The sequence below is a fragment of the Myotis myotis genome, unplaced genomic scaffold (genome assembly GCF_014108235.1).
Source record: "Myotis myotis isolate mMyoMyo1 unplaced genomic scaffold, mMyoMyo1.p scaffold_m19_p_9, whole genome shotgun sequence".
NCBI lineage: Eukaryota > Metazoa > Chordata > Mammalia > Chiroptera > Vespertilionidae > Myotis > Myotis myotis.
The window spans coordinates 24,187,362-24,204,262 of NW_023416401.1; positions in this window are offsets into that span (position 1 = coordinate 24,187,362).

Sequence of the window (16,901 nt, forward strand, 5' to 3'; positions counted from 1 at the left end):
TCACATCAAGGCCAGTGCTGCTGCCCCCTCCAGAGCAGCCCTAGAGGATGTCCTGTGACAGGGCGCCCCCTACCTCGCAGGAGGTCCACTGTTAGGTTCTTACGCTGAACTGAGCCGGCCTGCCTCTCAGCATTCAGCAGGTATAGTCGCCTCTGTGCCCTGGGAACATCTATCCCGGGCTCGCCGAGCTCACGCAGCGTGCACGTGGCGCGGGTGGGCTGTCCACTCCCTTTCTGGCTCCTTGTCTGTCCTTGCTTGTGCAGCAGGCAGTGTGGACAGCCTGGCCCCTCCGAGCACCTGAGTCTGGCCCTGGGCGTCCCCACGCTGCCCTCCATGGGCCGCTGCTTCTTCTTCAGGCTGCCTGGTCTCCGCCCTTTTGGGCCCCTGCTGGCCCTTTGATTGGGGACCGTATTTTGAAAACCTTCCGCGCTGTGCTGTGCAGCGCTTCTCCAAATGGACCGGGGGGGCCTTGCTGAGGAACCAGACTGAGAGCCGTTTGGGTTGCTTGTCAGGTTTATGTGTCACGGCCCTGCTAGATGTGAAAAGGAATCGGAACGCATTCTATCTTTGCCTGCTTTCTGCTCGGCTTACAGAGCCTAGAAAGGTTCTTTGGAAGTTTGGAAGAGCTTCTTTACTAAACTCTCTGACCCCTACCCTTTTGGGAAATAGTTCAATGTCTGTTTCCAAGTTGGTTTCATGGTTTTCTATTTGTCTTGGTAATTTTGTTTTTCTAGAAAAGCATGCTGTTATGGAATGAATTGTGCCCCTCTCTCCCCCCCCAAATCCATATGTCAAAGTCCTAACCAAAGTGTGACTGTATTTGGAGAGGCATTTAAGGAATTAAGGTTAAATGAGGTCATAAGGGTGGGCCCTCATCCAGTAGGACAGGTGTCCTTGTAAGAAGAGGAAGAGAAGCCAGAACTGGTTTGGCTCAGTGGATAGAGCGTCGGCTTGCGGACTCAAGGGTCCCGGGTTTGATTCTGGTCAAGGGCATGTACCTTGGTTGTGGGCACATCCCCAGTGGGGTGCGTGCAGGAGGCAGCTGATCGGTGTTTCTCTCTCATCGATGTTTCTTTCTTTTTTTTTTTTTTTTAAGGGATATCTTTTTTTTTTTTTTTTTAAATCTCATCGATGTTTCTTTCTATACCTCTCCCTTCCTCTCTGTAGAAAATCAAAACATATTTTAAAAAAAAAAAAAAGAGGAAGAGGCACAGAAATCTCTCTCTTTCCACGGGAGCACAGAGGAAAGGCCATGCGAGGCCATGGTGAGCAGGTGGCCACCTGAAAGCCACCTCAAACCAGCCCTGATAGCACCTCGATCTTGGGCTTCAGCCTTCAGCTCTGTGAGAAAATGAGCTTCTGTTGTTTAAGACACCCAGTCTGTGGTATTTGTTATGGCAGCCAGAGCTGACTCATACACAAGCATTCTCCATTGAACACTCCAAATTAACCAGCAAACCATATGTGTTTAGTATTCTCTTTCATCTTAAAATTCCCTCTGCCTCTTTGGTTAAATTTCCTTTCCTAATGTGTTTTTATATTCGTCTCCCCTCCCCTTTCCTCCCCTGCCCTCCCCTTCTCTCTCCCCCTTCTCTCTCTCTCTCTCTCTCTCTCTCTCTCTCTCTCTCTCTCTCTCTCTCTCTCTCTCTCTCCCCTCTTCCTCTATTCCTGTCCCCTCCCTTTCTTGGGCTTTTTTTTTCTTTATTGATTAAGGTATTATTACATATATGTCCTTATCTCCCCCCCCCACACACACACACTCATGCCCTCACCCCCCTGGTGTCTGTGTCCATTGATTAGTCTTATATGCATGCATACAAGTCCTTTGGTTGATTTCTCCCCCTTACCCCCACCCTCCCCTACCTTCCCTCTGAGGTTTGGTCTGATGGATGCTTCTCTGTCTCTGGATCTGTTTTTCATCAGTTTATGTTGTTCATTATATTCCACAAATTAGTGAGATCATGTGATATTTATCTTTCTCTGACTGGCTTATTTTGTTTAGCATAATGCTCTCCAGTTCCATCCATGCTGTTGCAAATGGTAAGAATTCCTTTTTTAGAGCAGCATAGTATTCCATCATGTAGATGTGCCACAGTTTTCTAATCCACCCATCTGCTGATGGGCACTTAGGCTGTTTCTAAATCTTAGCTATGGTGAATTGTGCCGCTATGAACATAGGGGTGCATATATCCTTCTGATTGGTGTTTCTGGTTTCTTGGGATATATTCCTAGAAGTGGGATCACTGGGTCAGATGGGAGTTCCATTTTTAGTTTTTTGAGGAAACTCCATACTGTTTTTCACAGTGGCTGCACCTTTCTTGGGTTTTTTCAAGTCTAGATATCTTATAGCTATTTACAAGTAGCCAATTCTCAGATTTATCATTTCTACTGGTTCATATGTTTTCTTTTTCATTCACTTTTACTTTTACTTTTAATTCTCTCCCCAGGCTTATCTCGTCGCTTCTTTTCTAGCTTCTGGAGCGGGAGACGTTATTCACTCCCAAGCTAGCTTGTTAATGACGAAAACATTTAGAGCCGCGGGGAGAGCCTTGGTTCTGTTCCATGAATTTGCATGTGGAGTTCCAAGCGTCATCATGTTCTAAGTGGCCGATAATTGCAGTTCTTTCCCTTCTTTGACTTATTTAGGGATAAATTTCCCAGCGATTTAATTTTTCTGTTTATTCTTTGGTTTTTAATTCCTGCTTTTATTGCACTGTGGTCAGATAATGTGGCCTGAAGAGGATTGCTTGCTGGTACCACTGAGGTTTTCCTTGTGGTCAAGAATGTCATCAACTTCAGCCATTTCCTCACAGATGTTTGAATTAAAGGTTGTTTCTATTTGTATTAAACTAAGCTTGTTTTTCCAAGCTGACATTCCATGGAACGTGAGTCCTACAAATCACTCTGGGAAACACAGTCACTCTGGGTGGCTTCAACAACAGAAATGGATTTCCTCCAATTTATGGAAGCTGGGGTTCCCGTGTACCAGGCATCATCCCATGTACCAGGAAGTTGCCAGTTTGATTCCAGGTCAGAGCACATACTTGTGTGACTGGCTCGGTCCCCAGTGTGGAGTGTGTAGGAGGCAGCCAACCAATGTTCCCCTCTCATCAATGTTTCTCTCTCTCTCCCTCCATTCCTCTCTCTAAAAATCAACAAACTATTCTTTAAAATAAAATCTATCTATATATAAAAGGCTAATATGCAAAGTGTCCCCTTGGGAGTTCGACCGGGAGACTGGGAGTTCCATTGCTTGCTGATGTGTGCTGACCACCAGGGGGCGGCGTGGAATGAAGGAAGGGCCTGGCCGGTAGCTGGCAGCTGGCAGCTGGGGAAGGGAGGCCCCAGCTGGCAGCCAGAAGGCCCCGAAAGGCCCTGATTGCCAGCCAGGCCTAGGGACCCTACCCATGCACTAATTTCGTGCACCGGGCCTCTAGTATTAAAATAAAAAGCTATTTGGTGTTTATCTGATATTCAAATTTAACTGCGCATCCTGTACTTTTACTTGCTCTATCTGGCAACTTGCGGTGGCTTTATTCTAGGGGTCCCTGAGAACAGCTGGCTATCAGGTTTTGATCTGGGTTTTCATGGAGCCTCTGGTGAGAGCTCATACCCAATCATAATAATGTGGAAACATGTTTTTCATTTTCTTTTGTTTTGGAGAGTCTGTACCTTGGGAACCTCGTGTGGAAGGGCGGTTGGCAGGGAAAGATTTAATATTTCTGTGTCCTTCAGCAAGCTATCATCAAATAATCAAATACCAGGAAAATCGCACTTTGAGATCTAATAACTTGGATTTTGGTTTTGGATCCAATCACAGAGAAGCCACCGGTGGAGCAGGTTGGAATGGAGTTGCCTCAGGACAGCATCAGTGAGACCAGGGACCCCAGCACAGTGGGGGGAGCAGCCTGGAGTCCTGGGCCCCCAGAGGGTGTGCCTGTGGCTGAGGGTGGGTGCTCTCTTGAGTGGGCAACAGGGTCTTTGGAATGAATGTTCGGGGGCTATGGCAGACTGTAGCCATCTCTGCAGCAGCAGGAGGAATCGGGGTGGCCCAGACTCCAGACAGCCCTCCCCAAATGCTAATGTGGTTTGTACCCCCCGCCCCCAGCTTGGATCACCTCTGGGTGGGGTGTGTGTGTGCACGTGTGCACCTGTGAAATCCAAATACAATGAACACTCACCCTAAGCAGAGTTGGATGAAGTGGCTGTTCTATGCTTACAACTTTTCCTGCCTTCAGTGGAAATGGGAGCTTAAAAGCTACAATGAGTTCAAAGATGAAGAAATAGGGAAATTGATAGCTTTTTATCCCCAGGGAAGTGACCTAGGAAATGGATACTTGCTAAGAGACCCACCCCTGTATTACCTGAGGTTCCAGCAGGAAGCAGAAACCCACCCAGTTGGATTCGTAAAAAGAATAGTACCGAAAAGTAGGTGGGCAAAGGCCCCAACCACAGTGTCAGTCTCCCAAGAATTAGCAACAGTGGGAAGCCTGGGGGTGGGCCGGGGAAGGGGATTGTACTGTTGGAAGCCTGGGGGTGGGGCATATTGGGGTCCATTGAAAACACGACACAGGACTGAAGCTGTGGAGGGGCTGAGGTGCTGCCTGAAATGAGACCCAAAGAAGGAAGGCAGTGGAAAAGAAATAGCCCCGTTTTTCCTCTATCCTCCAGCCTCCAGTCCCCAGAAGACAGCCAGCAAGGGTGTCTGGTGGTGCAATCCACGGGGACCAACCTTCCAGGGCACAGAGCAGGGCAGGAGAACGGGTGGGGTGGGGGCTGGGGATAAAGAAGCGTGGGCACACCCTTCTGATGGAGCAGATGGGGATGCTGAGGCCCAGGGAGGGGGAGGACTTGCCTACGGTCACTTAGCAATTGAAGGGCAGAGTGAAGACGTGCGACCTTATTCTCCTATTAGAGCTCGTTGCCCCAAATGGTGCTGCTTTATTTCCTTAACACGCAGCTGTATTTTCTCATTTTCAAACCTTATTATACAAAGAAATCAGAAAATGCAAAAATGTCTGGAGAAGAAAATAACATGTCGGCGTCTCCTTCCAGATTGCCTCTCCATGCATGGACACACACACCTAATAAAGTGGGAGTGGGCTGGACAGGGTGGAGGAGTGAGGTCCTGCGAGTCCTTGGTGGGGCCTGCACTCGGCGAGTGAGCAGCTGGGCTCCTTGGAAGAAAGGCACACCCAAAAGAAGAGGAAAATGCAAAAAAAAATACAACCCCAAAAGTGGTCAGTGCTTGGGTCAGCCTCCGTTTCCCCAGCTGCTCCTTGGAGGAGTGGTTACAGGGTTTAATCAGAAACGTGGGAACAGCAGCGCTCTGTGAGTTCCCGCAGGCGGTCCCCGCACCCTCGGCCTCAGCCTTCTCATCTGCACCGGGCTGACCCAGCGCGCCTGTTTTCTGGCCGAGGATGCGTGAGTGTTAACCTGTTCCTTCGCAGGGACTCCGGGCTGGTGATGTTTGGGTCCTTAGAGTCGCCAGGGCTGATTGTAAACGTATTGGACAGCAGATATGTGCAGGAGTCAACCCACAATGGGTGGTGTCAGTCCATAACCTGTGAATGTCTCCATTGCCCAATACGGAACCCCAGCTGCCTGCTGCGTGGGCACTAATGGTCCCGAGAGTAGGTTCATGCTGTTTTCACCACTCGGCCAGGACACTCTGTCAGCTGCCTGAACCCCACAGACCCACTCCAAGCTTTGAGCTTCAGTCATGGGGGGCCAAGGGAGGGGGGTTGGAAGAAAGGAGGGGTGTGGTGTGGTGGGGGGCGGGCAGCTGCCTGGAGCCGGACCCCCTGGCAGGCCCCTTGCTACCAGCATGTTTCTGGGCATTTATCCAGATGGGTTCCTGGCCCTGCCCAGTTGTGCTATCAGGAGCCAAGGGTACTTCCTAGAGCTCAGTCTCACCTTTATTTTCAGCTGCACATTTGTAACAGTTTGCTTTTCTCTTGCTGCTAGGGTTCTCTCTCTGTCTTTAATTTTTGGCATTCTAATTATGATGTGTCTGGGCGTGGGCCTATTTGGATTCTTCTTGCTTGGGGCTCTCTGTGCCTCCTGAACTTATGTGACTTTTTCCTTCACCAGGTTAGGGAAGTTTTCTGCCATCATTTCTTCAAACACCTCTATGCCTCTCTCCCTTCCTGCCTCTTCTGGCACACCTGCTCTTCTAATATCGTTACCTTTCACATGGTCCCACAGCTCCCTTAAGCTGCCCTCTGTTTTTTAATTGTTTTTTTCTTTTTAGTTCTCTGATTGAGCAATTTTTTCAACCCTGTCTTCTAATTTACTGATTAGATCCCCAGCTTCCCCTAATCTGCTGTGTATTCCTTCCAATGTGTTCTTTATTTGTGTTATGTCATTCTTTATTTCTGACTGTTCTTTTTTCATAGTTACTATATATTTTCTCATGCTGTTGAGCATCTTTACCAGCATTATTCTGAAGTCCGTTTCAGATAAATTTCTTATCTCTGCTTCATTTATCTCTTCTTCTGGAGAATTCTCTTATTTTTTCATTTGTGGGTTGTTTCTTTGTCTCCTCATTTTGGCTGTCTGTTTGGGTTTGTGACTATGTATTATGGATCTGCTACACCTCTCAATCTCTAGTGCAGGACAGAGTCATAAGCTGTTTCTGACTAATTAGATCAGGCAAAGACTTTAATCCTCTAGAGCAGCTGTCGCCAATCATTTGGACCTCAGGAACCACCAGTGATCCGAGAAACCACCTCTGGCTACAGACTGATAGGATTCCTCTTGATCTGCCCTCAGGCAATCATCCACAGGTGTGGCAAGGTTTTTTTCAATAGGGTGGGGCAATTGTTTCTGCCTGGAGGCTAATTGTTGTTCTCAGTCTCATAAGGGGCAAGGTGTTTTCCAATAGGGTGGGTCAGCTGTCTTCCTCCCAGGTAATGCCACCTGTAATAGCAATTGTCTGTGCGAGAAACCTCTGCAGCTTGAGGGAATGGCTCAGCACAGAAAACCAGGGTTCTGCGTTCTGAGGTCTAACCCCAGAGCCCTCGATCCTCGCTTCTGGTCACCCAGCTCCAGTCCACTCTGCTGTCCCTCTGCCAGAGCACAAGGTGGGTGGCTCCACAGGGAATTTTATGCGTTGGCCCTTTAAGAGGGTGCCTGAATTTCCAGCCATCTCTCCCTGGCAGACAGCTACCTGCTGCTTTTCACAGCCAGATACAATGTGGGTACCTTTTCAGTTCTGGTGCTGTCTGCTGGGGCCCAGCTCAGGAATTAGACCCCAGAGTTCTCAGTGGCAACCCCCCCCCCCCCGCACCTCCCCACAGCTGCGATATCTCCCTGGAACTTCAGCTGCTGTCTGTAAGGGCCCGGTCAGCCATTTCGTGCCTCCTTCCAGTCCCTATGCTGTCTCCACTTTTGGTCCTCGGCGATCAGGGTTCTCTCCAGCAAGTCTTCTGTTGATTATTCAGTAAGTTTTTCTGTATTTTAGTTGTAATTCCAGTTTGGACCTGGGAGCATGTCTGTGCAGCATCCACTTACTCCACCACCATTTTTAATCTTCAGCTGCACATTTGTAAATTACTTGTATTTCACTGTTTATTTTTTTATTTCCATAGCATTTTAAATTATGAAATATGAAGAACAGGAAAAATGCATAAAGCTCATATATTCAGGTTAACACATAATTATAGTTCCCAGATTAAGGATAACTGGGGTCCCAGGAACCCCACCATCCCTTCCCCCAGAGATAACCTCTATCCTCACTTTAATAATAAAATTTCGGGTGCTGTTCTTTATAGTTTCACCGCCTGGGTAAGCCATTGCTTATTTTTGTTTGTAAAATTGTAGTCTTTTTATTTTAAAAAAAATTGGTGATTTTTTTCCTACTTCTCATGTCTCCAGTCCCCTTCCCCACAACCTGCTTATGGTATAAGTGAAACTGTTTTCCCCATCTACTGTGGGGATTCAAGTGTCTTTCTTATTTATTTTATTTTTTTAAATATATATTTTATTGATTTTTCACAGAGAGGAAGGGAGAGGGATAGAGAGTAAGAAACATTGATGAGAGAGAAACATCGTTCAGCTGCCTCCTGCACACCTCCCACCGGGGATGTGCCCGCAACCAATGTACATGCCCTTGGCCAGAATCGAACCCGGGACCTTTCAGGCCGCAGGCCAACGCTCTATCCACTGAGCCAAACCAGTAAGGGCTAAAGTGTCTTTTTTAAAACGAGTTATTTTGCATAAATACATTTAGGGAAAAATTAAGTAAATAATAATAATAGTTCAGGTAGCATACGGGATGGACAAAATGTTGAAGATGGTACCCAATGAAACGGACTTTGGGGAACATTATGCTACATTGATGAAGGGAGACAGTCCCGGAGAGGTCACTGGAGAGTTAGGGAACAGAAGGCAGGTGCTGTGTCCCAGGGCACGGGAGGCACCTGTGTCCTTTGCGAAGTCCAGCAGCTGCAGCAGCGCTATGACCACCAGGGGGCAGCACGGCCCAAGCTTCTGCAGCTTCAGCGGCGGCCAAGTTGGGGTGGAGGGCTGAGCGCCCCAGGGATTCGAATTTACACCTGGGTTCACCCTAATCTAAGGGTTCTCAGATGGAGGTTGGGAACATGTTCCCTTCAAAATGACCTGGGTGCTTGTTAACAATGTATAGTGGGGGGTCTTCCTGGACCCACCCAATCAGCACCTTACAAGCTCCAGGGGTGGGGGTTTGGAATTTTGAGAACTACTGTTCTAGGGAGGTGGGCACAGTATTGGGTCAGAGTTTGGTGTGGGGTGTGGTGTGGTGTGGGGTGTGGTGTGTGTGTGTGTGTGTGTGTGTGTGTGTGTGTGTGTGCGCGCGCTAGAGAGAGATGGGGCAGGGAGCAGAAGATGATCAAACACAGAGCAGGTGGATTTGATGGACGGAAGGCTTGGGCTGACATTTTGGCCCCATCTTTTACCTGGATGGGTGGCAAGTTTCTTTCATTTTTGTTTTTAGCACTTCTGAACTATCCATTCCTTCCTTCCTTCTTTCCACACCCATCCATCCATTATTCATCACCCTCTACCCACAACCCTTCACCATCTACCCACATTTTATCCATCATCCACCCATCCATCCACCTTCCATCCAATATACAGCATCCAAACTCTTACTGTATGGCCTTTCCAGATTTGGGGATACAGTGACAGACAAGAAAGACACCATCCCCGCCTTCCTGGAGCTCCTGCTTTCTGGAGACCAGGCAGTAGCAAATAATCCGGTAAAAGTGATGTTACAGATTTGAGCAGCTGCTTTGGAAGAGGAGTATAGTACGCTACACGCGTGAAGAGCTCTTATAGGGAGATGTGGGAGGGTGCGAGGAAGCCTTCCCTCAGGAAATTACGTTGGAATTGAGATCTGAAGGGTGGGACAGAGCTAACCAGGCATGGAGTCAGGGGAAGAGCGCTTCAGGTGGCGGAATCTGCATGTGCAAAGGCCCTGAGGTGGGAACTAAGAAGGCAGCCAGGCTGGCAGGCAGGGAGAAAGGAGGGTCCTTGCACCTGGGGTTTGGGCCAGGATCCTCAGATTCTCAAATTTTTCATCTTCAAAACGGGGCAGTAAAGTTTATCTTGCAAAGATGACTGAGTGTAACGACGAATCCAAACCATCTAGTCCAGTGGTCAGCAAACTCATTAGTCAACAGAGCCAAATATCAACAGTACAACGATTGAAATTTCTTTTGAGAGCCAAATTTTTTAAACTTAAACTATATAGGTAGGTACATTGTTATTAACTTAATTAGGGTACTCCTAAGGCTTAGGAAGAGCCACACTCAAGGGGCCAAAGAGCCGCATGTGGCTCGCGAGCCACAGTTTGCCGACCATGGATCTAGCCTAATGCTCAGTACCTGGTTGGTGTCAAGGGCTGTGAATGAGTGTGGGGGAGGGCGCCTGGGGGTGGGGAGCAGCTTGGTTAGGGGGTGAGCGGTGGGGAAGCACCGGCAGGTGCAGGGACCGGGCTCTGCTGGCTGCGGGGACCAGCTGAGTAGCAGGTTTTCACCCTGGTGAAAAGCACCGTTGGCATCACTCTCCTGTTGAAAACAAAGTGAAATTGAGAACATGGTGTTGTCTTTAACTAGGCCAAGATGACTAATTATTAGACTCATTTTCTGAAGCTTACCATATACAGACATGCGATTAGCCGGAGAGAGGAGCCTGTGGAAACCTGATTCATTCTGAAACCCCGATAGATGGAACGTGTGCAGGGCTTCTGAGCATAATGACTGTGAACATTCAGTTTAACTCAGCTGTCACCACAGGCGTGATACAAAATGAAATGTTTTGCATCAGCTCTGCGGAGCATCTTGGGGTGGCTCGTGGCAGCACTGGGGGCGCGGAGGGAGGGAGGGAGGGAGGGAGGGAGGAAGGTGGATCTCTGCCAAGTTGTAAATGGTGTGAATGTGGGAGCTAGGGGGTGGGGAGGGGAGGGTCCTAGCTGTGGCGTTGACACTTAGTGATCAGGTGGTCTTGGCCCTTAGGCCAGATGACCTTTAAGGGCCTTTCCAGTTTTGTTCTATAGCAAAACGGGTCTCAGCTGTCCCCTTCACTTCCTTGGCCTCAGTTGGCTTCCTTTGATCATTTCAGTTCCCTAAGAAGTTTGGTTCATTTTACTCCCGGATGGGTGCACCTTCTTTGCAGTCCAGCGACTCAACTCCACGCTCCAGACTCCTTTGAGGACACGTGGCCCGTGCTCTTTCCCCAGGAGTCAGTGGTTCAACTTGGGGCTGTGAAGTCCACTGGGATCCAGTCTGCGGATACAGACTCCACTGGGACCCACACTCACAAACCCCAGGGCTCCCTGAAGGCCCTTGAGCCCCTTCAGAAATCACTTCTGGGACTTGCAAAGGAACATTCATGAAGCCAGTATCAGGCCACACATGGGCCAGGGCTTTCTAAGTGCCGAGAGCCGTGCTAGGCACGTGGACACATGTGATTTCATCTCCTTCACGTGGCTCACGTGACGTGGGTATCATTCCACCTCTGAGAAGCAGGGGGCTAAGTGGTTTCCCCAAGTCACACAGTGAAGAAGGGGCAAAGGGCACACATTTACTCAAGCCCATCTGGTTCCAACCCCTCCCCGATTTTGGAAACTGACTCCACCATCTGATTTAATCCTGACAACAGCAAACAGGGCCACTGGCAGAGAGCCCATCAGAGGGGAGGGGACCTGCGGGTAGGCCTGCTCCCTCCCTGAGCTTCTCATGTCGCCCCTTATTTGCTCACCTTGTTCTAGTTTCTCTTGTCTCCTTGCCATTCCTCCAAGTGCATTCCTACCTCGGGGCCTTTGCACCGGCTGTTCTCTGCCTGGAATATTTATGCACATTCCCCCAAATATCCAGGTAGCTCCCTCCCTCCCCTTTTTCAAGTTTTTGCTCCATTGCCACCTTCTCAGAGAGGCTCTGCTTGACCACTGCATCTAAAATACCAGCTTCCTTCCTTCTTTATCCCTCTGCCCACTTACCTTTTCCTCGTATTTTGTCCCCACTTGACATAGTAGGATATCAGTAATGAAAGCATGGACTTTGCTCTGCTCATTGTTACATCTTCAGGGCCAAGACCAGTGCCTGGGCTGTAGTCGGATATCAGTAAAATGGGCTGAATTGAAATGATCGAATGAAGGAATAAACTGAGCTTTCATCTGAAGTGTTTTTGCCCATGACGGGAGCACTTGCTGAAAGTTTCATGAGCCACATGTTCTGATTTCCATATTGAGTATATATTGAAGTTATTCACGTGGTGGATTTGAGATGCACTGCAATTTGTTATTCTTTTTCAGTAGGAAGCTCTACATCATCACTTTTGTAGGTGCCTTCACTCTATCTTCACTCCTGTTACCAACATAAGCCATTGGGTTTATTTTGGGGTCCGTTTCTCATAAAAGCAACGTTTTATCACTTCTTGGAAGTAGTTGGGGACGTGTAAGGACATGAGAGGATAACCAGACCCTGTTGAGATGTGTTGGGTGGTGGGCTTGGCTCATTGCTGGCTAAGGGACTCACTGTCAATACCCTCCACACCCAGTCTGCTGGGCACATCATTTGAATTAATTCATCAATAATAATATATCAAACAACAATCGATCGCATGTTGTAGTGTTTGAGGATGGCTTACAACAGCGGTCGCCAACCTTTCGGACCTCACGGACCGCCAGTGGTCCGAGGACCACCGGTTGGCGACTGCTGGCTTGGAAACTATTAATGGTGATTTCGTCAAGGTCAAAGAGTCTGTTGAGTTTATCTACTCCAGGGGTGGGGAACCTATTTTCTGCAAAAGGCCATTTGGATATTTATAACATCATTCGTGGGCTGTACAAAATTATCAACTTAAAAATTAGCTGCTATATTTGGTCAAACATTTAAGTAACTCACCCTGATGCCTTGGCAGGGCCAGACCAAACAATTTCGCAGGCAGGGCGTTCCCCACCCCGATCTCCTTGATCTCTGCTTAGTTAACCTGGTGTCTTCCAGGTTTCCTGGCGCTGTGGCATTCTGAAGTTCTCTTTGTTCCCTCATGGTTCTAGAGTCCCATCCCCGAGGCTTCTGTCAAAGGCTAGGTCTTGAATGTGAAGGTAGATGGAAGCAGAGACTGGAGTGATGTGGCCACAATCCAAGGAATGCCAGGAGCCGCCAGAAGGTGGAAAAGGCAAGGAATGGTTCTCCCTTAGAGCCTTTGAGGGTGCCCTCCACTGTCTTTTTTTAAAAAAAAATATATATTTTATTGATTTTTTACAGAGAGGAAGGGAGAGGAATAGAGAGTTAGAAACATTGATGAGAGAGAAACATCTATGAGCTGCATCCTGCACATGCCTACTGGGGATGTGCCCACAACCAAGGTACATGCCCTTGACCGGAATCGAACCTGGGACCCTTCAGTCCACAGGCCGACACTCTATCCACTGAGCCAAACCAGTTAGGGCTCCCTCCACTGTCTTGCTGACACCTAGATATCAATCAGCCCAGTGACACTGATTTGAGACTTTGGCCTCCAGACTGCAGACACACATAGGTCTTGGTTTCTCTTTTTCTGGGTCAGTTATCTTTTTATCTTAAATTTTTATTTTATTTTATTTTTGTAGATGAAGGCTACTTTGCTGACTCCATGTAATTTACTGATCCATGCAACTGCCAAGGCCACCGTGTCCAGGTAAGAAAGGTGGAGCTTCTTGGTCGCCTCCTCCTTGGACAGAGTCTCGATATGTCCTCCTTCTTGGCCTGGAGCCGCTCTGCATGGCACCTGGGAGCTTCCTTGGTCTCAGACCTGCAGGCCTCAGTCTCGTCAGCCAGAAGCTGCTTGCGAACCTTGTAAAATTTTGATGTCATCTCTGTTGTCATCACTTCTGTTATATTTGTTCTTAAGAGTTTATGCCTTTAAAATATTCATAGTCTTATGTAGTTTTATAGCAGAAAAAATGTAAATTTTCTGGCTTTGGGGCTATGTTTTTTCCTAGATGGGGTGATTTTTGCTTGGGGTATCGGTTGGAGTATGTTTGCATAGTTGCCATTTGTTTCTTGTGTCCTGGCATTTCTATCTATTCCTATCTATCTATCTATCTATCTATCTATCTATCTATCTATCTATCTATCTATCTATGTATCTATCTATCTATCTACCTACCAACCATATATATATTTCTTTTATATAGTGTGGCTTTTAGACCCACTTCTCAGTAGCCGAAACAGGTTTGTTTTCCTTGCCAAGTCATAGTTTGAGGTCTGGGCATTTTGCGTTCTGAACATTTTTCCTCTCACCTGGGATGATGGTGGATGAGGGGAGGGTGGAAAAACTCAACCAGATCAGTGTACAGCCTTTGGAAGAAATACCTGGGCTGTTCTCTCTCTCACTTCTGAGATTTTTTTTAAATCCTCACCTGGGGATATGGTTTTATTGATTTTAGAGTGAGAGGAAGGAAAAGAGTGGGAAAAAACCCCAATCAATCAGTTGCCTCCTATACAGGCCCCAACTGGGGATCGAACCCACAACCTTTTGATGCACAGGATGATGCTCCAACCAGCTGAGCCACACTTCTGAGATTTTGCTAACATGTTATGCGAGGGGCACACCTCCTTGGGGAGAAGGATACCTTTTCTTTAGAATGTGGGCTGATTAATACTCAGCTTTGCTGGGGAGGAAGGTAACATGACAAGTCACACCCGACATTCTGAAACAGATAAATGAAGGTGGTGGGGTGAGCTCTGAGGGGCAGCCGATGGCCGAGTCAGGCTGGTGTACTGGAGGGGACAGGATAAAGTCCCCAAAGCCTCCATGAGAGTGAGCAGGTGGGACTGGAGTGGGATGGCTCATCTGGAAATGCTGGCAGCGGACAAGAGACCCCGAGGCTGCTTTTGGATTGTGCCCCACGATCAGAATCCTGAGGTGAGGATCTGGAAGGCTCTGACCGGGTGGCTAAAGAGTCCAACTCCATAATAAGGTGGAATCACCAGGGACCGTTTATTGACGTTTTCAGGGAGAAATGAGAAGGAATGCATCAACCAAATAAGATGATGTTCATTTATTACATCCACGATGTCTTTCAAGGCTTTGAAAAACACTCTCTTTTGTCTAATTAGTCATTGTGACCATGTCTCCATAGAAACCATTATGTTTGTACTCTCGATAGACACGTGTGCATCCATTAAAGGGACACAGTTGCCAATTGTGAGCCGTGGGTCCAGGGTGGAGTGGCTTTTTACACCACAGCCATCGGGGCTTCTGCACAAAGTGTCAGAAAACAAGCAGCTGCCGTCCCTGTCCACGAAGAGAGAGACGCTGCTGTCAGGCCCGGGTGCAGGGGCGTGTAAACCCAGGAAAGCAGTTTTCGTCCTGCTCATGGTGATGGCCTGAAGGGACAGATTACTTCTTTTTTGGGAAGCTGTGTCAAAGATTTTTTTTTTTAACCCATTAGTTAATGAAGGGACCAGTAAGGTGTTCAAAAGTGGCTCCTTAAGAGAGAGTCAAGAGAGCAGGCTAGGCCAGCAGGCAGGTGGCCAAGAGCTGGGGAATAGATGCAAAATTGGCTTCTTCCAAGGGAGGTCATGGGACAGGAGGTTTCGTTTTTCATTTAAAATAATATGGAGAGACAAAAAACGCCCCGTGGAGGTGAGTGAGTGCTCTGATGGAGAGGCGGGCAGGCTGGGCCGGGGACTGGCATGGGGACTGGCGTGGGCCGACGCCACCCAGGCCTGGGCCCTCCAGGAGGGCTGCCCCCAGAGGCGCAGGAGGCTGGCGGTTCCCGTCTGCTTATGTCAGAGTCCCCAGCGCCCAGCGCAGGCTCCGAACTAGGTAAGTGAACTGCCAGCCCAGGGGCTTGAAGGGATGGCAGGGAACTTCCCGTGAATGGAGCTGGAGCGGAGCCGCTCACGCCCAGGGCTACAGGACACCAGCTCTGCCACAGGCGAAATCAGTCCTTCCCAGGCAACACGCCAGCGCTCACTTCTGCCTCAAGACTGAGAGCTGCAAAGGGCTTTTGTCCTCCTGGCTCTTTTGTCTGAAGGATTTCAGGACCACAAAGACCCGAGCTAGCTTGTCAGGTGCTGACCCTCGGCACCAGCTCTAGAAATCCGACAAGAACGAAGACCCCAGGCCCTGACCGGTGCTGCTCAGTTGGTTCAGCATCATCCCGTGCACCGAAAGGTCATGGGTTTGATTTCTTGTCAAAGCACATACCCAGGTTGTGGGTTTGATTCTTGGTCGTAGGTGTGTGCAGGAGCAATCGATGGATGTTTCTCTCGCTCTCTCTTTCTCTAAAATCAATAAGAGCATTTTAATCTCTAGGTGAGGATTATTAAAAAAATAAAAATTAAAAAAAAGAGCCCTGGCCTGTATTGCTCAGCTGGTTGGGTGATCTCCCATGCACCAAAAGCTTGCTGATTCCATTCCCGCTCAGGGCACCTGCCCCGTTGGATCCCCGCTACGGTGCGCGCAGGAGGCAGCTAATTGATGTTACACTTTCACATCGATGTTGCTCTCTTCTCCCTCCCTTCCCCTCTCTCTAAAAATCAATAAACTATTCTTAAAAAAAGAAAAGAATGAAGTCCTCAGACCCCAAACCACAAAACTTATTGAAGCCATCAAAGAAAGAGGGAAACATTTTAGAATGGCTTATCTGGAAACGTCACCTTCCTGGACCCAGGGAACGAACAGGACTGCAGCTAAGCCAGATAGCACTGTCTGTAACGGACGGACTGGCAAGTCCTTGTTCATAGCCACTTGCTCTTGTTTGGCACAGAATTCTAATACCCCCAGTGTTCGGTTTCCTGGGCGCCATGGATTAGTACAGGCACAGTGACAGGGCAGCAGGGCTCAGTTGAGAGCCAGACAGTGAGCTCAGGAGCCCGATAAATAGACAAGCAGCCACAAGACACTGAGGCAGAGTGTGCTGGGCCATGTAATGTGGGCGCAAAAAGCTCTCCACCCACCCCTGGCCGAGCCCACCCTTGGACTGTGCTTAGCGAGAGCCTTGAGTCATCCAGGAAAGAGGGTCCTGCCATGGCAGGAGTTTGGGGGCCGTAAAGTGCTGGGTCCAAGTCTCCACCGTTGTGGGGCTCCCGGCAGATCACGTACAATGATGCCTTCATCTTAGAGAACTGGGAGGCTGAATGAATTACAGGTGCATAGTAAATGCTCATTAAAAATTAGCTGTGTTAGCAGAGTGGTGAATGATGGTCGTTTGCAAGGGGGATCTGAAAAAACATAACGAGGGTAAGAAGTCAGGCATGCAAGGAGCCGGAAAGCACAGGGACAGGCAGAACTAATCCATGACAGCAGAGGTCAGGATAGGGCTAGGGAGGTATCGACTCAAGGGGGACTCAAGGGGGTCTTGCCCTTTCCCTTGTAAAGTGCAGCAGATACAGAAATCCGCATAAAGCAGACATGTAGTCCTCAGG